We start from the raw sequence: 22,916 nt of genomic DNA, 5'->3' as shown, positions 1-22,916 counted from the left end.
AAAAAAAATATAACATACCTTATAGTGGGTGAAAACAATAATTATTCAATAACAAAGTGTCTGAAAATCCATACGCTAAATATTTAGATTAAAAGCTCAATAAACATAAATAGTAATAATTGCTAATAATAAGTTACTAATGATTAAGGATGAGATCCGGCACTGATGTTGGACGAGACACCCGGCTCACAATCTTCATTCCACTTCACCCCAAAGGTGTTGGATGGGGTTCAACTCAGCGCTCTGTGCGGCCGGGCCAAGTTCTTCCTCACCAAGCTCATCCAACCGTGTCTTTATGGACCTTGCTTTGTGTGCTGGGGAAAAGGGTCTTTCCCAAATTGTTTCCACAAAGTCGTTAGCAGAGCATTGTCCAACATCTCTTGTTCACTGGAAGTAATGGGGCCCAAACCCTGCTTTCAGTAATTAAGAGGGGTGTCCCAATACTTTTCCATGTAGTCCATGTAGTGTATTTTGGCCACTGCTCAATGGATCCGTTAAAAGCAAGGTCGACGACCTACTCAACCGTCCCATCAACACCATAGATGAGGGTGCCATTCGGCAGTAATGTCGGCGGTGGGGAGGGGGCCACAGGTGGCGGTGCCCCTGCATGTACTGATTTAGGCATTATAAAGCTCCGCGGGTTTCAATCTTTTTTTTTTTGCCATTCTATCGGTTGAATTTATCCCGAGCAAAAAGCATTTCTTTGTGACTTCCCGATATGGTTTCCCAAACAATGGCAGCTATTATAGTTCTCCCGCTCCATGATCTTTTTTGTCTTAGTACAATCTATTTGAGCTGCGCTCTCGAGGGGCCCGTACAGCTATTTTTTTAATGAAGTCTTTTTATTATTTAGATTTGATGCTGTGATTACCGTTGCACTCGCTGTCTTTGTGCAAAGAAAATTAATATTTTGCCTTAATCACTTTCCCTGTAATGTTATACCAATCAGTCATTTTGCAACTGAATTCAATTACCGCCCCAAAGCAGCAGAATTTATTTTACTTTTTTTTATTATGAATTTTTAACAGTAAAAGAGAAATCAGATGTTTGCAGCTCCTTTCTCCTGCTGATCAGGACATTCTGTGTAGATCAAGATTAGATTCATGGAACCGTAATTCAATTCTTTCCTTTTTTTTGTCCGTTTCGGAGTCTTGTAACTTCCTTCGGAACATATTTTTAGGGTAAAACGGGAAACATTCAGGCGCACACGTTAACTCTGGAACGCTCATGAAAAATCTTTGGCTTTTTCGATGGACAGAGAGACAATAGGGCTCAAGCTATCAGAGATTTGGAAAGGGTGATTGTCAGGAGTACCCTGAAATCATACTAATATAGGGGCGCGCTGAGGCGGGGGACACCTGAGACGCCCAGCGGGGTCACAAAACGCTTGCCACGTGAGTCCCTGGTTGTAGGGCGGCAGACACAATGAAGAATGGGCTCCATGCAAGGTAAAAGGGAAGGTCAAGGAGAGAGAACTGGGTGAGCTGCATGGATAAAAGGAGATGAAGAGAAAGTTGTGTATTTGCATGTTGTCTATGCGTGTGTGTGTGTACAGTGTAAGGATGTGTGTTAGTGTACTGTGTTAACATGGGTGTGTGTGTGTGTTTCCCTGGTAGTAGGGCGGCAGACACAATGAAGAATGGGCTCCAAGCAAGGTAAGAGGGAAGGAAAAGGAGGGAGAACTGTGTGAGCTGCATGGATAAAAGGAGATGGAGAGACAGTCCATGTTGTCTATGTGTGTGTGTGTACGATGTAAGGATGTGTGTTAGTGTACGGTGTTAACATGGGTGTGTGTGTTAGTATTTTGTGCCAGTATGTGTGGCTGGTGTTAGGGTGAGTGTGTGTCAGCGGATGGTGTTAAAGCATCAGGAATGAGCCTAAGGCTAGTTGTGTGACCATACGAGGGCGAAGAGGGAGATAGTATGTGGGGTGTATTGTTTGGGGGGTGCCCAAAACACCACTAACCCTAAGCTGACCCCTGGGGTTTATTCAGACCTATATGTAAATGCTCGGAAAGCACATCCATTGATTTTAATGGCAGCTCTTCCAGTTGGGATCTAACGATAGAGGTTCATCACCTGCCTTGTCAGCGCTTTATGGGCGATATAGGTAACCCTATTTTTACGTATAGGTTCCCTCTGCCTATAAAAAAAATCATACATCCTTTTTTTTTACATAAATTTATCAAGAAAAACAATGTTTATTTGTACGCTAAAAGTTTCTTTTTAGAACCAAAGGTGTTAAATACTTTCCCAGACGACTAATGTCTATTCAGACACAATGTAACAGCGAAATGTAGAGAAATCCATCATTCACAATGACTAATGCCCCGTTCTGATTTAAACCCTTTCGGCGTACATTCTGTAATTGAAATATTCAAAATACATCTCCTTTGCATGAGAGGCTGTGGAAATTACCTCCCTTAACAATCTAACCCCTTCAGTACCAATAAAAGTAACCGGTGAAACATCTAAATTATGTAGATTTACAATGTCCTTAGCAAATGTCTGCATGCGCGGTGTCAGCCTGATTTAAGCGTTCGCACTTTTCCATGCTTGGGATATATGTCTCGTATATTGAACCTGACAAGCCCTGCAGGTGAATGGATGTTTTATAAAAGGCAGAGTCGTGATATAAATGCGTGTTAAGGGTTAAAGCCGTATGGCGTCCGGCCCGGCTGTATACCGCGGGGGAGTCGTTATTGTCCTCGTCCGGTACGTGCTCGGGGTCTTCGTGCGATAAACCCGTGAAGCTGTGCCTCTGGCCGTCCGTCAGGAGTAATAATCCATCTGGCTGTACGTGAATAATACCCATTTCACTAAAATAAGAGCATTGCACTATATGCACTATGGGGGCTATTAGAGCCCCCGTGGTCCGCTCCAGAGGCTCTGGGGCAATCTGTGTCCAGTTTCACCCACTCGCATTTAACGACGCTCTCCAATCCGTTACCTGGAAATTTACCCAACATATGTGTTTTTTGTATGTTATACGGTAACATCACCACTGTGTCACCTATCATAAATATGACATCATGTGATGTTACAATTCTGTTCACTCATGATGTCACTGCTACAGATCTCTCCAAATTAGCAAGGAAAGAACATTGGCAGGAGGGAGTCCCTCTTTGGGCCCCAAATCCCTGATGCCCCTCTTTCCTCCCTTGTGCCCCTCTTTCTTCTCCTCCTCTTTTCCCATTTCTCCTTCCACTGGTGCCCCCTTTTCATCCCCTGATGTCCATCTTTCCTTCCCTGTTCCCTCTTTCCTCCTCTGTGTCCACCTTTCCTCTTCAGATGCCCCTCTTTCCACCCCTGATGCCCCTCTTTTCTAGGAGCTCAGCTGGGTATGAGGGTATCACAGGGTTCTACAGCCCTAAAAGCCCCGACGTATTTCATTTACATATAAATAATCAGTTATTTATTGCAGCAAAAGATAATCCGCGTTCCTTAGAATCTGAAATTCAACTTTGAAGAAATCAATTATTATATAATTGTGAATTTGCCCAATTCTGAGCAATAGGTCCATAAAATTATCCTTCGTGAGACTTAATGCAACGGATTTCAGTTCTATTCTTTTCATGTCGTTGAAACAGAATGGTTGGCAAATGAATCAATTAAATATTAAAAGCTATAATTTTACGTCTTTTACGTACAGGTCTTTAAAGCGCGATGTGAAGGGTAAGACGAGGATCTGGCAAAGAAGAAATAATAAAAAATAAATAATGGGCTTCAAAGTGTGGGGAGAATTATTAGCATAGATTGGGCCACAAATTTCTAATTTCTGGTTCGTTACTGACCTTCAGCACCGGATTTGTTACAAGATCTAGAAACACTTCTTGTGGGTTTATCCGGTACATTGAATCTGTTTCATCCGGTTTTTATTATTGCCTTAACAATTATAAGTTAACGCCTGTTTCGCCTCACATTGCGTAGAATCGGTACAGACCGATACCGTGGAAATTGTGGAATTTAGTGTAATTTTTGGTGTCCTTGAGACCCTTCTTGTCCCTCTTTCCTCCCCCTTATACCTGTCTTTCCTCGCCTAATGCCCCTCTCTCCTCCACCAATGCCCCTCTTTCCTCCCCCTTATACCTGTCTTTCCTCGCCTAATGCCCCTCTCTCCTCCACCAATGCCCCTCTTTCCTCCCCTGATGCCCCTTTTTTCTAGGAGGTCAGAATGTTTGCTGGGTATGAGGGGATCGCAGGGTTCTACAGCCTTAAAAGCCCCGATAATGTGTATAGAAACATCAGGGAACGGCTTTATAAATGAAACGGGGTAAATAAACCCCATTATTCTTCTTCTAAATGCCCTGCTCAGTTACACAGATACCCCGCAATAGGGCACAAAGGCACATAAAGTACTCCATCCCCCAACCACTCCCCTAACTACTAACTACTACCCCCCAGAAGTTACCCCCTTTTGGTCAACAAAGCCCGTGCAGCAATTTTCTGCTTAAAAACAGCTTGTGCTGAACTGAATGGGTTAAATCTGTCAAATAATTGCAATTTCTTAGAACGAACAGTAGAACATTTCTTAAAAAGTTAAAACAACATCAGGACGGGTTTTCTAAGCTCTGTTGAATAACGTAAAATGTTCCAAAGTGACCGCTCGTCCACGGCGATATTTAACTAATGCCGGCGTTTCAATCCCCCTGTTTACGCTGCAGCCGGTCCCGAGTCAGCCCTAACTTTTCGAGGGTTAAATTGCCTGATGGTGGATGGTTTCTCATTTCACGGCAGACGTACGCCGGGGCGGCTTCTCGCTTGGAGAATCGTAATTAGAAGCCAGAGATCTCCTCGCTGGACAAATACTACGATTTATAATAATAGATTAATAATCACAGCGATGTTATCGGCCGGGACAGACATTTCACCGAGGGGATTCTTCCATTTGTAGCTCCTGAATCTAAGACGAGACCAACGACTGATTAAGGTTTGAGTCTTTACAGCAGGAGAAACGGGCGACTAGACGGGGGCCGAATGGGGGCCGATCTGCCGGCAGGCCCTAGATGTCTATGTTTTTAAAGCAAGAGAACTGAGTTTTGGTGATCCGGCCATCTCCATCTAGAGCAACCAACAATTCAAAATAAAGCTTGTGTCCCAGATGCCCCCTATATAGTGTTAGGGTTAGGGGGTTAGGGTTAGGGTATATAACTACCCAAATCTGGAAGCGAGTATGCTGGAAAAAAGAGAGCAAACAGTGCAGTTCCTGGTCAGAACGCCCGGTGACATCACCCTTCTGCTTACATGTCGTTGGAGAAGGAGCTCATGATATCATACTTATTCCCGACAAGTTGACTTTTTTTTTCACATTTTGCTTCAGTTTGGATCCGCTCTACACTCTGTAATCAAAGGTTTCATACCCTAAGTAACAACACCCCTGAGAAGGGATGGGGCAAAGGCATCTCCAGCCCAGGGTATTGGGGAATTTATCCCCTTAATGACAAAGCCTGTACATGTGCGGGCTCAAAATGCATTGTTTTCAATGGGTTTAGGGACCGCCCATTGTCCTTAAGGGGTTAAACAAACCCGTACAACCATACTGGCCAGTATCCCCGTCTGTGAATACCCCTTATTCCGGGGGGAAAAGGAGAAATACAGAAAATTTGGATAAGGCTGCTTTTATGCTGCTCACATTTGGGAGTTAAAACTTATCTTTAAAATTGGCTCACTTGAAAATTCTTGAATTTTTTGTTGTTAATTTACATTCTAATTTTTGGCAGTTTTACAGGAGCAAAACTCTCGCTTGATGAATTACCCCTTTTAGATATGTAAAAAAATTCTAGAATTACTAACCAATAAAATTACTGAAACCCCATATTGCCGAAGACCTCTTTTTTTTTTTTTTTTTTTTTTTTTTTTAATTCAAATAAGTTTAACTATATTTATTTACCGATTTTTGTTTTTAAAGAGACGGGCTGTTTTATGTCTCAGTAAGGTGGATTTTTGACCTCCGGTGCATATAGGTTTTTTTTAGAAAAAAAATTCCCCGGGGGAAGGGGTGCGAGTTGTTAACACATCACGCTTCTAGAAATTCTCAAATCGGAAAGAAACGGTTGGCGGAGAGCCAAAGGACGGCAGAGAGACAATCCGACAGCCAAAAACTGCTGAAAATGTCCTCCGTTCAAATGAAATCCATTAATCATCATAATTAGAGGTCTACGTCGGAAGCAGGACTCGAATATTATTGTAATGGATTCCATCAAATGAATGAGTGAAAAAAAAAAAATTACAGCCCGTACATTATCTTTTTTTTATTTTAGCCAAAAATGCACAAAAAAAAGTAAAATGTGGTGAAAGCCATCAGCGGAGCGGGCTCGAGATCTCCCGACGTATCTAGGACAGGTTGTTTTGTATTATTGTGTACAGCAGACGCACGCAGGAATGTTTATTTTAGATAATTTGATTGATTCAGGAGAAATCGTATTCAGGTTAAACAAAGTTACTAAATAGCATTATGTGCAGTACGATAATTAATTATATAAAAACATTATTATTATTATTATTATTTATCGTTTATTTATATAGCGCCAGCAATTTCCGCAGCGCGTCACAAAACTAGTACTGACGGTCGGAGACTAACTGGTAACGAGGGTCCGGTTCACAAGAGCTTCCAATCTATGAGAGTAAATGTTTTGTTAATAGATTATCGGCTATACAAGGGGGCATTTGGGGCACCCAGCTATGCCCTCTTCTTAGCCAGGAGCAGGCTAGCCACTTGGGACTGTCCAAGACACGGCTGTTTCAAGCTGGAACTGATCACGCGTGGAGGCATGAAGGCCACATAGGCCACATAACGAAAGGGGGCAACTCAACTTTATCTGCCCCCCCCCTGGGCCTTGGACCTTCCCCCCTGCTATTACCTGATTCTGAAACTAGTTATGGCTTATCATACATATTATGGAAGTTAGAACATGACATTGTGGCTGAGCTATTTTATATGACGGAAAATACATGGTGAGTGATAATAATTGAAGCTTGGCCAAGGGTACTGAAGGATATGTGAGATATTTGATGTTTTCGCGTGTGCGTGGCTGAGTCTGGTGTATGTGTCTGAGATGCCGTTGGTTGAGAATACCGTATGCGTGGGGCTGGGAGTGATCGAGTGGTCTTCAGGGTGTCAGTGTGAGTGAACGTCTTATTAAGAAGTTGTGAGGAATGATGACGGTGATGACAGAATGATGGTGGCAGCGGTGGGATTTTAATAATTACGGCAAGGCTGAATATAAAATAAAGGTATGAGGATAGGACCCCACAAACATGTTCTTCACAATAATGACACCATGAGGCTTGAGTTCAATTATTTCCAGGGCTGGTTTTTATTCCCAGACTGGTCCTGGGAGGATAATATGAATGGCGACCTTCCTTATATATATCTCAAGCTAAGGAAAAAAAAAGCTGGTACACATACCCAAAAATCACTTTTTCCTGAGAAAAAACCAAAATAAGAATCTGGGTACAATGTAACAGCCCCATCTCCTACAGTGACATGCGACAATCTTATTATATCATTAAATATACACAACTAATCGCACAATAAACAAACATAATCGCACTGTATTTACATTTTATACTCTGATATATGTTTACTCCACTAGGAATGGGGCTTTTTTATTTATTGCGTTAATGTCTAGTATGTACACATCAGGGATAAAATATCTCTGGCACCGCGTCGGGGTTATTAATGGTCCTGTAATGGAAGAAAAAGCGCGTTCCCTTCTTGATTTCTCCGGGAATGAGCTATAGTGAAGCTTCTGATTGAGGAATCATGGAGGAATTGTGGATTTTTGTTGCCAGGCTTCTTGTAATACTCCTCAGCCGCATTGTATGCTTCACACTTCAGAAGCAATAGGAGGGATGAAAGCATCACTGGTCAGACTCCCATGAACCCAAGGCATCACTGATAACGTGGCAGCAATCCGGTGAATTTCCACCAATGGAAATAATGTCTTTGGATTTCCCAACCTCACGTCCACATTTATTTCCTCCAATCATAACCATGATTTCATTTTAACTCCATTAATGTCCTCTTTCATTTCAGACCACCACACAGCACCATCGCCCCTGTCGCTTCCTTAGTGCTGGGGAGGGGGGAATCGCTCCCTCTTGCATTTTTGGTGATTTGGCAGTCTAGACTTTTGTGTTTGTTTCTATGGAATGGACTCACAAAAGTGAGCTTTTCATCAGCTGCCAACTTAATGTGAACGGCTATGAAAGGCATGAGAACGCACAGAAAGTCAGCGTGGACCAAGTTGGACGTTGAGCTGGTGGTAGAGCCAAAAAAGAACCCAAACTCAAGAAAAACAACTCAACCTCTTAGGAGGACTCGAAGACCAACTTCCATGAACAGTTGACTAGCAGACTTCAGGACCATCTCCATTATAACCAACTCACGAGTACCCAACTCACGAGTACCCGACTCACGAGTACCCAACTCACGAGTATCCAACTCAACAGTAGCTGAACAAGTTATTGTTTGGGTTGGGTTGGCTCCGTCTATTTGGGCTTTCTCTGTAACTCGACCGAAAACTTAATGTTCACGGAAAAGACCCGCCCAAGTCACTTAGTGCACCTAATCACCAGACTTCATCTCGGAAAAGTGGTTGAGCTGGGTAAAGGTTCTCGTTTAACACAATGGCAACCGAGTCTCCGTTACTTGTCACAGAACAAAACAAAGCCGAATTAAACAAAAAAAGAAACACCTTCCTACTGCTAAAATCCTAACTAGTCTTTGTGTATTTAAATGTATGTTAATACAGCGAGCGGATTAAACATGCGCGGGATCAGCATACGGCTCCTGAATCTAAGACGGGACCAACGACTGATTATGGTTTGAGCCTTCACAGGAGGAGAAACGGGCGGCAAGAGGGGCCGAATGGGGCCAGTCTTTAATGGGTTAATGTTATATGTGTATTACCGTGTTCCAAACCTATTCTGATACTGTTATTATTTATTTGCTTGTTTCACACTGCAGCAGGCATTGTTACTTTGTTTCCACGTCGGAGTAACGGAGTATATCCCCCCCCCCCCGTCTGTGGAATGGTCAGCCGCCGATTGTCCGAATCTAAAAGACCCGGCGCCTAAAGGAGAATCCAGCCCCGGCTACGACTGTAAATATTTAAACTACTAAATGCCTTCTTTTTTGCACAGACGAGCATCACCAAGGAGCTGTATGTATTATTTAAAGGCACCAAGATGTGGATTTCCGGTGCGTCTCTGTATTCTTAACCCTTTCAGGCTCCATTACGTTGCACGCTGGAGGCGATCATTCTCTCTGCTCACAATTTGAAATTGTTTGGGGGGAATTTGTCAGCCCAGAGAACATTTTCTTCCTGACAAGTCTCCCTGTTAAATGAATTCTTTTTTTTTTTTTGTCTAGTGCATTCAGAGCACATCGTGTACCTATTGTCACAGGCGATAAAGAGCTAAATTGGAGCCAGATCTTCTCGGGGACGGAGAAGATCACTTTTAAGGCTGTCACCGAAGGAATATGTTATTTCCTTAATTATTCATATACACAAAATATCTGATTATTAATGGATTCCGGGAGCCCTCCGTTGATCATCGTCATGGAATCGCACATAGGATAACCACACTCCACAAGTGAGTTACAATGCGAGACTCTCCCGAGTGGATATGCACTTATTAAGTTGCTATGGATACTTTGCGGAGCGGATGTCATACTTCTTTTTACAAATTTCAATAATTTGCCCAAAACGACCATATTTACCTTGGAATCGTGTCTTTCTGTACCCGGCAGCAAGCAGTACCTGTTGCCACCCTCTCCTTTCATGGTATCCATCAGCATTGTGTTCATGGTTTTGTTCCGAACAAAGACATTTCAAGGTCTCTTGTTAGCGAAATGCCATTACCTTCCCGCCGAGGCTCAAATTGCCAAAGATAGAGTTTATTGGAGCAATAATGTTTTTACTATCAGCGTTTATTTATAATAATATATTTTATTAATAATAGTCTGCCGATTGATTGCAAAGAGGCTATTACTGGGGCTTAAAAAAACAAAATGCAGCCGTCCCATAAAAACACAATATCGGAACAGATTAGACCCCCCCCCCATGAATAATAGATTGTAAGATCACAAGAACAGGGAACTTTCTCTCCTCTTTCTCTACTAATATTATGGTTAATTCTGTATATTGGCAGTATTAAATATTTTCACTTTCCCCAACACACACACACCTTCTAACACAAAATACTAACACACACTCATTCTAACACCATGTATTAACATACTCATACACTAACACACACGCTCTCACTCTAACACCATACACTCACAAAAACACTGCCTAACATCGTACAATAACACTCTATCACCATACTAATACACTCTCAAACATCATACACAAACACTCACACTGACTTACAACATACAATTACACATGCCATTTCTAACACACACAAACTTACTCCAACACCATACACTCAAACATACACTTTTCTAACACCATACGTTCCACAACACCATACACAAGCACACACTCTCTCACTCTAACACCAGACACTCACACATTCACTTCCTAACACCATACAATAACACCCATACATATACACTAACACACAAACTCACTCTAACACCATACACTAACAGACACTCACTCTAACACCATACACTAACACACACTCACTCTAACACCATACACTAACAGACACTCACTCTAACACCATACACTAACACACACTCACTCTAACACCATACACTAACAGACACTCACTCTAACACCATACACTAACACACACTCACTCTAACACCATACACTAACACACACTCACTCTAACACCATACACTAACAGACACTCACTCTAACACCATACACTAACACACACTCACTCTAACACCATACACTAACACACACTCACTCTAACACCATACACTAACAGACACTCACTCTAACACCATACACTAACACACACTCACTCTAACACCATACACTAACACACACTCACTCTAACACCATACACTAACAGACACTCACTCTAACACCATACACTAACACACACTCACTCTAACACCATACACTAACAGGCACTCACTCTAACACCACATACGCTTAGTAATTGCTTTAATACGCATGTTTTACTTGCCCCATAACAAAAAACTGATACACTTAGCTCGGTCAAACATCACCACCCCGCCGCTGTCCCGTATTCCGGCAAATGCCAGCTAATTAATGCAGCCAATCACCGCGAAATCAGCGGGATCCCCAAATGCGCACGCACAGGGGGGTCACGCTTCACGCCTTGGGAACCTCGTGCGGCCGAGCATCAATGGAGCTCGATGAAGGTGGGTAACCACAAGCATTACGAACATTATTATTATTTCACTTCCTTTTTCGATTCTTGTTTGAGAAATAAAAACTATTTATTGAGTTTACCATTTCCCGCATTTCTGACATTAATATAATTGTGTTGAACAAACTGAGCGGTTTGCCTTTTTTTTTGAAGCAATCTCCCGTGATTCTCTCAGTACTCGAGGACCCGTCACGCGCATCACTCCCTCAAGGTCGCTGTGACAATTAGAATGCAAATATTGGGACGGAAAATAGAAAAAGGCGAGGATTTGAAACAATGTCGCAAGGACAATTATGACGTCAGTAAAACAGCCGAACGTGTCAGGGGTGCTCGAATCTTTTCAAGGGGCGGCTTGGTGTCTAACGGAGAACTTTCAGAAACGAAGGGTTTTATTTTAGACAAGCTCATTAAGGACCGGATCGCGCATGTCCATATGTCTTGTGATCGCTTGTGTCGTGTCTATAGTGGTAGGATATTAATCAACAATAGAAGGAGCCGTTATAACTCAGAGAAGTGAACTTTATTTATTCCCAAATCCCTGTTTTTTTCCACTATATGAGCAGCGTTTTATAAAGCTCTGTTTATTTTTCCCAAAGGCTGCTTCTTTTGGTCTGTCAGAAAGCATTGTGCATGCGCATACTTTCAGTGGCATTAGGAGTTTAGTTGAGCCGGCTGATACACCATTAGCCCAGCGGGGGTAAAGGCTTCGACACGGGGGGTGAGTCTGGGTTTAGTGTAGGTGCAATATTTATTTTGTGACCCCCTCTAACACTGAACTACTAACGCACCAACTCACTCTAACACCGTACACTAACACTCACATACTCACCCTAACATACACACACACATACACCTTCACCAGATGCTGACTCACACACATGCTAACAATATTCACTCACACACAACTCTGACACCAAACACTCACACATACACGCTAACACCATACACTAACACTCACATACTCACCCTAACATAATTCCCTTAGACATACACACACGCTAACACCATACATTAACACACACGCTCTAACACCATGTGCTATCATACACACACTCTCCAACAAACATACACGCTCACTCTAACACCATACACTTATCCGTACACACACTCCCTCTACTTCTCTGCCCTCTCTGTCCCATCACGCACCCAGCAGACGAACCTCCCCATCCACTTCTCTTACTTTGCTTGAACCCCTGCCTGGATGCAGCAACAATTTAATATCACCGATATGGCTTCGTTTTGATACACACCTTTAAAGAGTTAAACAGTCTCTTTTTTTGAAACATTGAGTCAATAATTAACACTTTTTTTAATTGTCAAGGATTTTGTAAGACGGCTGTTTCCCCCCCTCACTCACCTCCTACAAGTCACAGGACACCTCTACCGCAGACCGGCCGCTGGCACAAAATTACCCCCCCCCCCCCAAAAAAAGAGGTCGTTCGGAGCTATCTGCGACTCTATAAATTTCAGAAACGTCCTCACGACTAATTACAAACAATGGAATAAATGCAAATCAGCATCTAAATCGCTGGAAAAGCCAGTTGGAATCAGCGTGCGAAGTCTGAATTATATCCAATCGCCACGCTCCGGGGGGCAGCGTCACCTGATCTCGTTTTTAACCCCTTAAGGACAACGGGCGATCTCTAAACCCATTGAAAACAATGCATTTTGAGCCCGTACATGTACGGGCTTTGTCATTAAGGGGTTAAAATGCGGAAATGTGATAAATGGAATCCACGGAGCATGCGACAAGAAGGAAGGGCACGGTACAGGTGTTTGCACGCGCCAAAGGTTTACGGATGATCCAAAGTGCTTGGCATCATCTATAATAATAATCCTTACCTGCACCCCCTCGAGAGTATTCCGGGGGGGGGGGGCGTTACTCTGCTCGCTGTGCGAAACGTACAGAAGATACAATGTAACGCTATGTACCTCCAGTAAACAGGTAAATCACTTTCACCTGCAAAATGAAATGCCAATAACCCTTTCAAGACCAAAGGGGGAGAGTGAAGAATTTGCCGGCAGATCAGACATCATTCGATCCATCTAGTCTGCCTCCCAGCAGAGGTGGTAGAGGGTAATACAGTGAGGGCATTAAACATGCATGGGATAGCCATACGGCTCCTGAATCTAAGACGAGACCAACGAGTGATTGAGGTTTGAGTCTTTACTGCAGGAGAAACGGGCAGACTAGACGGGGGCCGAATGGGGCCGATCTGCCGGCAGATTCCTATATAAAACATTGCCTGCTGCAGGGGTTCAACCTGAGAATATTGCGTTGAATAAAACTCTTTTATGGCCGCTGGAAAATTTACTTTATCAAATCCATATTTTTTAGTAAAACGTTGCGAATGTAGAATACGAGGAGCTAAATTAGAAAAGATTGCAGCAATTATGTGCTCCGTACGTGACGGCGCGAGTACTAAAGATCACCCGCGACAGACAATGTGCCCGGGAATTCAACTAAAATAACTGGAATAAAATAACTAAAATAGACAGAATTTTAAATGGCAAAAAAAAAACATGAAAATTGCAATAAGTTTACAGTTTGCAAAAAAAAATGACCTCCAAAAACAATCAAAGATAAGTTAAAGGTTCTGTGCCACTCACTCACTGGTTAATATAGTATTTTAATAACCACCTATTACATCAGAATTAAAAATGTCATAATTATTACTTTTTAATGCCTATAACCTTCCTAAAAATACTAATAATTACATAAAATGTTGTTGTTTTTATATTTTTTGTGGGAACACTTAATTCTGGGCTGTGATCATGTGACATGTAGCTGTTCCGTTGCCTACGCTTTTATGAAAGGCGGCTGATAGCACCAAAGTTTGGGTATAGAACGCCATAGTGGAGGAGGGTCCCTGAAGACTGGGGGGGGGGGTATGGGTTTAACCATTTGGGCTCCAACATTCTCTTGAAGACGTCAGATCTTGCCCTACCTTAATTTTAAAAGGATGGGAAGGAACAGGCTACGGGGAGAGAGGCCCCCGAAGAAGACAACTGAGGATCTGGTGTCCTTTTGTGGTCCTACAATGGCAGAGGAACCACGGCCAACGTTGGCCAAATGACCCTTCTCCATCGTCAAAATCACCGTTCCACTTCTTCTACAAACACATAAAACTTGGAATCTGTATTAATAATAATAATAAATAAGACAGAGGCTCCCACATGATACCCAATTAATAAATCAGAAATGTTTCACTCTGCATTCCGAACGTTCCACTTTCCACGCGGCGGGCGACCCGCTCCGTTATCAGGGAGCGTCTCTTTGAATGGAGCGCGACCTGCCACTTACAGCCTTCGTTTAAGTCATTCGGGGCGAGGCGCTCGCTGAAATTAGCTCTGAATAATATTTATGGTAGACGTCCGCCATGAATTTTAATCCGCTCCATTAGTTGACTCGTGAACGTTCCGAGGGACAGAGCGGCGAGGGGTTCGGAATATTAAACGAGGAAAGGTTACGGAGGACGTTTCCTCCGACGCTCTGTTATCCCAACTAATTGGATTCCTAATCACCTGGAGGTTATGATCTTTGCGCAGGTGTCTAGAATAAAAATCATTGTCCAATTAGGGAAACATTATCTTCCCCACCTCCGCGGCTTGGAATCCAGACCAGCCTCCCAGATATCCGAGTCAAGAACGTGCCGGCGTGCGGGCTGTTAAGGAAAAAGCGTAAACTTACATATTCTGGGTGATGAATTTATAGAATGTGGGAAAAAATGTAAAATACATAAATAACATTTTAGGACCTATTTTTTTCCACCTAATTTTTTCTTTTAAAGGGACGCTCCAGAATCCCAGGGACCCCTGAACGATGTATGCATAAAAAGTACTTAATTTCACACAAAAAAAAAATTCTTAAGGGAGAAGCTGCAGCTCCCCTCCCCTGCGCGGTCTGAAGTTTCACCCCACCGATTGGCTGCATGAAGCAGCCTATCTGTGGCAGGAAAACGCTCCCATTGAACGCAACGGGACCACTCTCTGCACACGTGCATGGGGGTCTATCCAGCCAAGCCTCGCTGGAGCTGACAGGGGGGGCAACGTCATATAGCTGGATGATGGGGAAGAGGGGCAAATGTGTAGGAGGACACTCTGCAGAATCCCACCATCCATGTGCAAGGGGGGGGCACCCTTTACATTTAAAGGGACCGCTCAGCTATCATATGCATTATGTGGATATGAGTGCGGCTTTAAGAGTAGGCATCACGTTCCCTTTAAACCCCCCATTAGTAAGTATAAGCATATTAACCCCGCGCGGCCAGCGGCCCCAGTCATATTACAGAATACATTTCCAGACGGCTGCGTTTTGAGGCTGTGTTTAAAGTCAGTCTCTCCGCAGCGCCCGTAACTATCTCCTGCAGAAGGAAAGCTAAGTGCTTGGACAACAGAAATAATTCCATCCGTCGCCCACAGGAAAGCGCCGAGTGGCAAAGACACTCGAAATCTATGAATTGCTCGGTGTTCCAGCAATGATTTCGTTCCGTCTCCTGATCCACCGCCGTCCCCGTCGTCTTCATTTCCGCGCCGTTCATATTTCCTTAAAGTAAATACGCCGGCCTCATTATTTTCTGGACTAAAAAGATTGGATTTTAAGGAATCCTGCGGTGGGAATCGAACGAGACGCGCAAATGAATTATTTTTATTACACGAATGTTATTTTTTTGGAATAAAATGATTTCTACTGAATTCCCCCACTCTACTGATATTATTTGGCGTTAATTAAAAAAAAAAAAACTTTGTTAATAAAAACTAGGTGTCCCATAACGGGAAGCTGATCATCCTATTGGACATTCAGCGTCCCTGTGGCGCCTCTGCTCAATGGGCCAATGAAATGGGAGATCACTCATCTCCCCACCAGCCCGCTAATGCTATGGAGGGTCGTCTCTCCTCCATAGTTTCTTTCTGCCCGGCGTTCTGCAGGCGGAGTGCCAGGATATGACCATATATGGGAATTGTCGCTTTTCTGGTACTCCGGGCCCACAACAGAATCCTCCAGGTTGTGGTAAGACACCCCACTCTCCATCTATTTCCCCCCTTAAATTGGTGGGACCACCGCCAACACCAGTGAGACCGCCCGTGACTTGTCATTATTTAAAGATACATCTAATTGAGTCACCTGCATTCAAGCAGGGATATCAACCATAACATACTGGGGGCAAAAGCACCAATATGATCACAGCGGGGGGTGGGGGTGGATAGGAAGGAGGCAGCTCCAGACCGTGTGACCCCTGAGAATCTGCCCCGTCACATTAATACACAATGCCATTCCATCCATAAAGTGAAACACGCTTTATCAGAAAGTTAGACAGGTGCATGCTGGGTAATTGTAATTTACACTGTAGAGTTCGGAATATCTGATCCGATATTGACCCCTAAACAGGGATAACGGCAGATATATCGTTTCCGATGTTCTTTCAGGGGACGCACGCACTAAAAAGGTGGTGATTTCCATAATAAATGCTTATCAGGGTTCTTTTAATGTCACTTTTACTAAAGGAGGATAAAATTGTCACGCTGCCTTCTTCTGACATTTCTGGTCTTTAATTTCTACTCACATCGCGCGACTTAAGCCAGTAACCCCCGACGAACGAGAGACGCCGGCCCACGAAAAATGGGTTTTTGAAATGTCTCGTGCCATCAGCTTCTCTCCGCTGCCCGATGAGACGTCCGCGCTGCGCAGACACCGTGGAAATAATAGACTTCCATACTGCTCAGCCGGAAAGGAGCCGCGCGGGTAACTCCGCCGAGTCTGCTCGTGATGATGTGAGTGATCCGAGAGGGGGTCTTAAGAGCATCGTACGGCATTCTAAGAACAAATAAGTACCAAACGATAAAGGGGCTTTAAACACGCATGGTATCTAAGACGCGGCCAACAACTGATTAAGTTTTCAGGCGACTAGATGGGGGCCGGATGGGGGCCGATCTGCCAGCAAGTGAGGATTTCAAAGCAGAACTGCTTCCCCTACTGATTTTTTATCCAGGCTCTTTAGAGACGAGGATTCATGTCCAGGCCGTACTCTCTCATATTGTTTCGTTGGATTGTACGGTATAATGAATTCAGGATACATTTACCAATTACGCAAGAAGGGTCCTTAAAGCTGTTTTTTTGCGGCCATCATCAATTACACGAAAACTATAAAGTTAGGCCCTACTCTTTTCTCCTAATGTCCACTCAACTAGGAAAATGCCTGCGTCTAATGGCTATTAATATGATAAGCATGTCTAATGTTACGGTACAGAACATTCTCAACACACAAGTGCGTTCTTTTATTTCTAGTGATTTCAAGATAATGTTGGGATGGATATATAGTAACCCCTGATGTTCTGTTTTCTTCCTTTTGTCTCTCGTTACACCGTCAGCGAGCCGTTCATTAACAGAAACGTACGAAGAACAAGAGGTCGTCAAGAAAGGGATTCTTTACAGTGAGGGCAGTAAAGGTACAGAATCCACCACCGACAGAGGGGGTTCTATCAGATACACCGGATGCCTTCAACAACATACAGGGATATAAATGACGGAATAAACATTAATATTTTAGAGCTTCTCGATCCAAGGAGAAATCTGATCGCCTTTTGGAGTCAAGAAGGATCTTTTCCCCCCCTAAGTGGCAACATTTGAAAACAAGCTTAATTGGGGTTCTTCTTTGCCTTTTTTGGGATCAAAAGCGGGAAGGATCAGTAGAAAGGGGAATGTGATGGACTTAGGTCTTTTTTTTAACATAAGTCACAATGTTGCTGTTGGTGAAAACCCAGTTTATTTGCTATTTTTACCTTATTTTGTCTGTCAGGCAAATTTTCAACCCCATCAGTCATCGTCATGCAAACTGTTGGAGGGTTTAGCCTCGGAACAGATCTCTTTCCGTCAGCTCGAAGTTTCAGCGACCTGATGTACGTTACATTATCCATACATCTCAAGTGTCCTAATTTTCACAGGACAGTCATGTTTTTTGGGCACTCTCCTGCTTTTGCAGGCAGCGGGGATCATAAGCCAGTCGGGGAGCTCCTCCGATCTCTCCAGCTTGGTCCAGGAAGCTGTAGTGCCGCAGGGTGGCTCCTTGGGTAAGGCAGGTAGCTGGCCATGTCTATGGCCCAGCCCATTCCTAGTACTGGCCCCGCCCTGTTCACTGATCCTGCCCCTCCCTGCCTCTAGCCACACCCCAACACAGGTGTCCCCAATTGGACATCGGAAATGTTTCAGGTACGCGTATCCCTATTGGCTCCTTAAGTTCTAACGGTTTTAGAACTTTCGAAATGTACAAAATTCTGTTAACGTCACTTTAAATTACTTTGTAAGCCGGGTTTATGTTTATTTCAGCATTCAGGGTGATCGCGGTGCCCGAATACACTATAAGTGATGGCGGGGGCTATGTTATTAAATGACTGCTGCAATTGGCGCGTTAGCTTTTTCCAATGAGACATTTTAATGTTAAACAGATAAAAGATTCTTCACATAGAACATTTTCATCGTATAGTTCCTGCCGCCGGGGATGTAGCTGTCCTCTCCGGGTCCTTTCACCGTGATTTATACCGGCGTTAATGAACTTGGAGGTCCAATGGACTTCCCGGCAAGACATCTTTCATCTTCGTTGCTAGGGCTCTTAGTGCATTTCAACATCAGTTATTGTCACACAACCCATAAGCCCCGGTTCTTAACAGGGCTCCGACTCCGTCACGGCAGATGAACCGGCCTCAAAGCAAGACATCAATCTTTATTCGAAAGCCGTAAAAAAAAATCCCAAGCTCCGTGTCGGCCGGTTAAGAGCAATCTGGGATCATTTGGGATAAAGACGCACCTTTCTCGACTTTGTTCTTCGAGCGAGGATGATTAAGCCAAACCTCTGGCAGACCCGGGGGATTGAGATACGATGCCCGAGGCAGCTCTGCTGCTCCTTCCTCTGGTTTTGTCGAGAGAGAGGTTGAGTTCATGCCAAGTTCTCTGAGTCTCCATTCCGCAGAAATGCACGATCGGCGCTTTGCAAAGTTATCCGTGGGGTTCAGAGATGGCGCTAGAAGCAGATGAAGCCGCTGGTTTTACGGGGAATGTGAGACCCAGATTAATGGTAACGTTGTATCATAGCGTGAGAGCAATGATGTAGAGTTGGGTCACTTCTTCAGAGATGCCACCAACAGACCAACTACCTCCCGCTCACCTTTCCCAGCCTCTCTCCTGCTGTCGGTCTATACTCTACACTCAGGTCCAGTAATAATGATGTATTTAATTAGCGTTTCCAATGAGATAAACTGATGTAGCCGGCCCATCCCAAAAAGTGGCACTTTTACTGCTTGTGTAACTCCAACTCCTTTTAGATTGTAAGCTCCTTTGAGCAGGGCTCTCCTGACCTTTATTGTATTTTTCATGGGTGAAGCTTTTTCTCTGCTTCTACCATAATGTATATTTAAAATTAATAATAGTCAGAAGTATGGCCAAAACACAAAATATTGACGTGGATAGAACAAAGGGAGAGGGTTTTTTTTTTAAGTTTTCAAGGTCCTTTTCAAAAAGGTTACTTGAAAACTAAAAACATCAACTTATCGTTTTTGAGACCAATACAATAATGGACATTTTTCACAGGCGACAGATCCACTTTAAGACGATTCTTTTCTTTTTCATTTTTTTTAAATATGTTTCAGGTTTCTCTTTATGTGTAATTATGAACTTGTTATCATTTTCTTATTTTTTTTGTTATGTTTTCTATAACATTGTTTCTAAAAGCAAGAAAGTTACATTTATTTTTTTCTATTATAAAGTACAATAAAGATTGCAAAAAAACAACAGAAAATACAATTTTAATTAATGCGCTGTCAGATATAAAATAACACATTATGTACCAATAATAATTATAAACAAAACTTTTAGAAAATCTGTTTTGTTACAATGGATCTGCTGACAGCTGATTCCAAAGAGTTTAACAGAATCTTTTGTATAAAAAAAAAAAAAAAAAAAAAAAGGTTATGTTTTCTATATAAATTTATTGTATTTAATGAGCACTTTTTGTTTTTTATATATATATATTTATTTATTTTTCTTTTGATGTATGCTGTTATATGTTTAAAGGTGGGGAGAGTTACAGATCTTAAAGGGGAAGTAAAAAAATACCTTTCTTGAGCATAACCCTGGCACTGTATACAGTAATAACCCCCCAGCGCTGGGGGTTATATTACTGTATACAGCGCTGGGGGGTTATATTACTGTATACAGTGCTGGGGGGTTATATTACTGTATACAGCACTGGGGATATATTACTGTATACAGCGCTGGGGGTGTTATATTACTGTATACAGTGCTGGGGGTTATATTACTGTATACAGTGCCAGGGTTATGCTCAAGAAAAGTATTTTTTACTTCCCCTTTAAGATCTGTAACTCTCGCCACCTTTAAATATATAACAGCATACATCAAAAGAAAATGCTGTCAGTCGTGATATTTTGGGAGACTTTCCCGTCTCAAACACCACACTGAGCTGATGCTTTTTGGCGATGCTAATAAAGTCCGTTCCTCCATAGACTTTCATTAGTCAGAGTGTCCGACTGGTTGATTAAGACTGAGGCATTCTATTGTTCCCCACAGGCAGTATGATAAGGAGTCGGGGTGTTTAGTAGATTGGGTCTCAGATAACAGAGCGAGAACTCATACAAATGTTTAATACAAAATGTTATATTGTGGGGTAAAAATAAAAACAGCAATTTTCTAAGCCTCTTTTTAATCTGATTCTACTAATAAAAATATTTGGTGGACCTTCTTCTTTAAGTTTTCTTGCTTTTTTTTAATTCCCTCTCCGCCTGTATTTCAGTGCGGTGAGCAAAGCGTAGCAGAAAGTGACAGAAGACGAGAAGAGGAAAGGGCTGAGAGCTCCAGCCGTCGGGACCTGGGGACTGGCGACCGGCACAGAATATCGTCAGATGGAGTGGAACACGGAACACAAACATGACAGCCGGTTTACCCAAAGTAACTCCCAATCTACCATTCTTTCCTAAAATGCATAAACATGCAACCGACTCCAGTTATGACCCAGATAAGCAATCTATTCTCTGTCGGCCATCAGGCACTCAACTCCTTGCGTTCTCTGACTTTATCCATTCTATATGTCGAATTCATTCATTTACTATTTTCTGACATAGGTTGTTCCTTATGTAATAACGTTATTTTATTATTATTATTTTTATTATTATTATTACGTTAATCACCACCATATTCAGGGACCAGGGGTGTAACTAGAAGCCACCCCAAACAACTTGTCTGTGCCTTCTTACCCCCCTTCCAACATACACTCTGACACATAAGTAAACACACAAATTACACACACGTACCTATTCATTCTGACACACACTACATCTCCCCCACTTACTCATACATTCACTCACACCTACACATTCATGCTCACGCACACAATTAAACATACATGCTCACATACATACATACACACAATCATACATACACACATCCTACCTCCCTCCCGCCCCGCTTACCTCTTACCGCTCCAGCAGCTTTCTCTCCAGCTGCCTCGGTTTCACCGCGGGGTCACGTGACCTGACCCCAGTACGCTCCTGTCTCCCCATGCGGGTTGAAAATAGTTTAGAAAGGGCCCTTTCCGACCTGGACCGCACCTCGGTACGAGGAGACAGGAACAAGGGGTCGCACCGGGCCCCCTAGAGGCCCCCGTAGTTACGCCAGTGTCGGGGACTCTGATTGTACACTTGATAATTAGCTCCTCTTGGGCTACTCGCCCCGGGATATGACATCATACATCAGCTCTTTAACAGGACAAGCAGCATGAAGGAGAAGTACTAGAGGAACCCTATCTTCAAAGGGGCAACTTGAGGTTGGGCAGGTGGGGTAACTATGGTGAGGCCAGCATCTTCTATACATCACCGATGGAAAGCTCCGTTCCAGGAAATGCTAATTTGTTCCGAGACGGAATGTTGAAAGTGGAATTATTGAAACATCTTAGACCTGCTGGGACATTAAATGTTTATGCAACATGCATTTTGATTTGTTTCGGGGCTGATGAATAATGTAAAGTTAGTTTTCGCTGACAGCTGTGCTTAAAGTTTGAAGCGAAAAATGGATGAAAACCTTCCATCATTTTTATTGCTATTTCTTCGTGTGACATTTGTTAAAATAAAGCAGATCGTTATGGGTTTTGTTTCTAAAGGGGAAAAAAAAACGTGATGCATACGTGCAAAAGTGGGGCCGCCCAAAAATTAGGACTGTCTGGTGAAAACTGGGACACTTGGGAGGTATGGGCTAAACAGCTTATATAATAAAACATTTTTTTTTGTCATGGAAGAAGCAATTTACTCAGATTCACAGATTCTTCCAATAAACACGCAGATGCTTTTATGGCAGACCTGCCTATCAGAACAAAGGGGCCGCGGGATCCCGGAGAGATGAAACCGATGGGCGGAAGGTTAACGAAGACACGACTGACGAGCGAGACAGACGGCACTTTTGATGTACAGACACCTCCCAGATGGAGCAAAATAACTAAGAAATGTTCCTCCCCGGCATCAGGATTCCCAACACGTGAAAAGATTCAGTAAAACAGCCTATTAGCTAAACCCGACGGAGGACTTAGGCGTTTATCCACTAACTAGTGAGTT

Source organism: Sceloporus occidentalis, unplaced genomic scaffold (assembly GCF_023333645.1).
Source record: "Sceloporus occidentalis isolate IW3139 unplaced genomic scaffold, rSceOcc1.0.p SCAF_66, whole genome shotgun sequence".
In the NCBI taxonomy this organism is placed as follows: Eukaryota; Metazoa; Chordata; class Lepidosauria; order Squamata; family Phrynosomatidae; genus Sceloporus; species Sceloporus occidentalis.
This window is presented reverse-complemented; position numbering follows the sequence as displayed.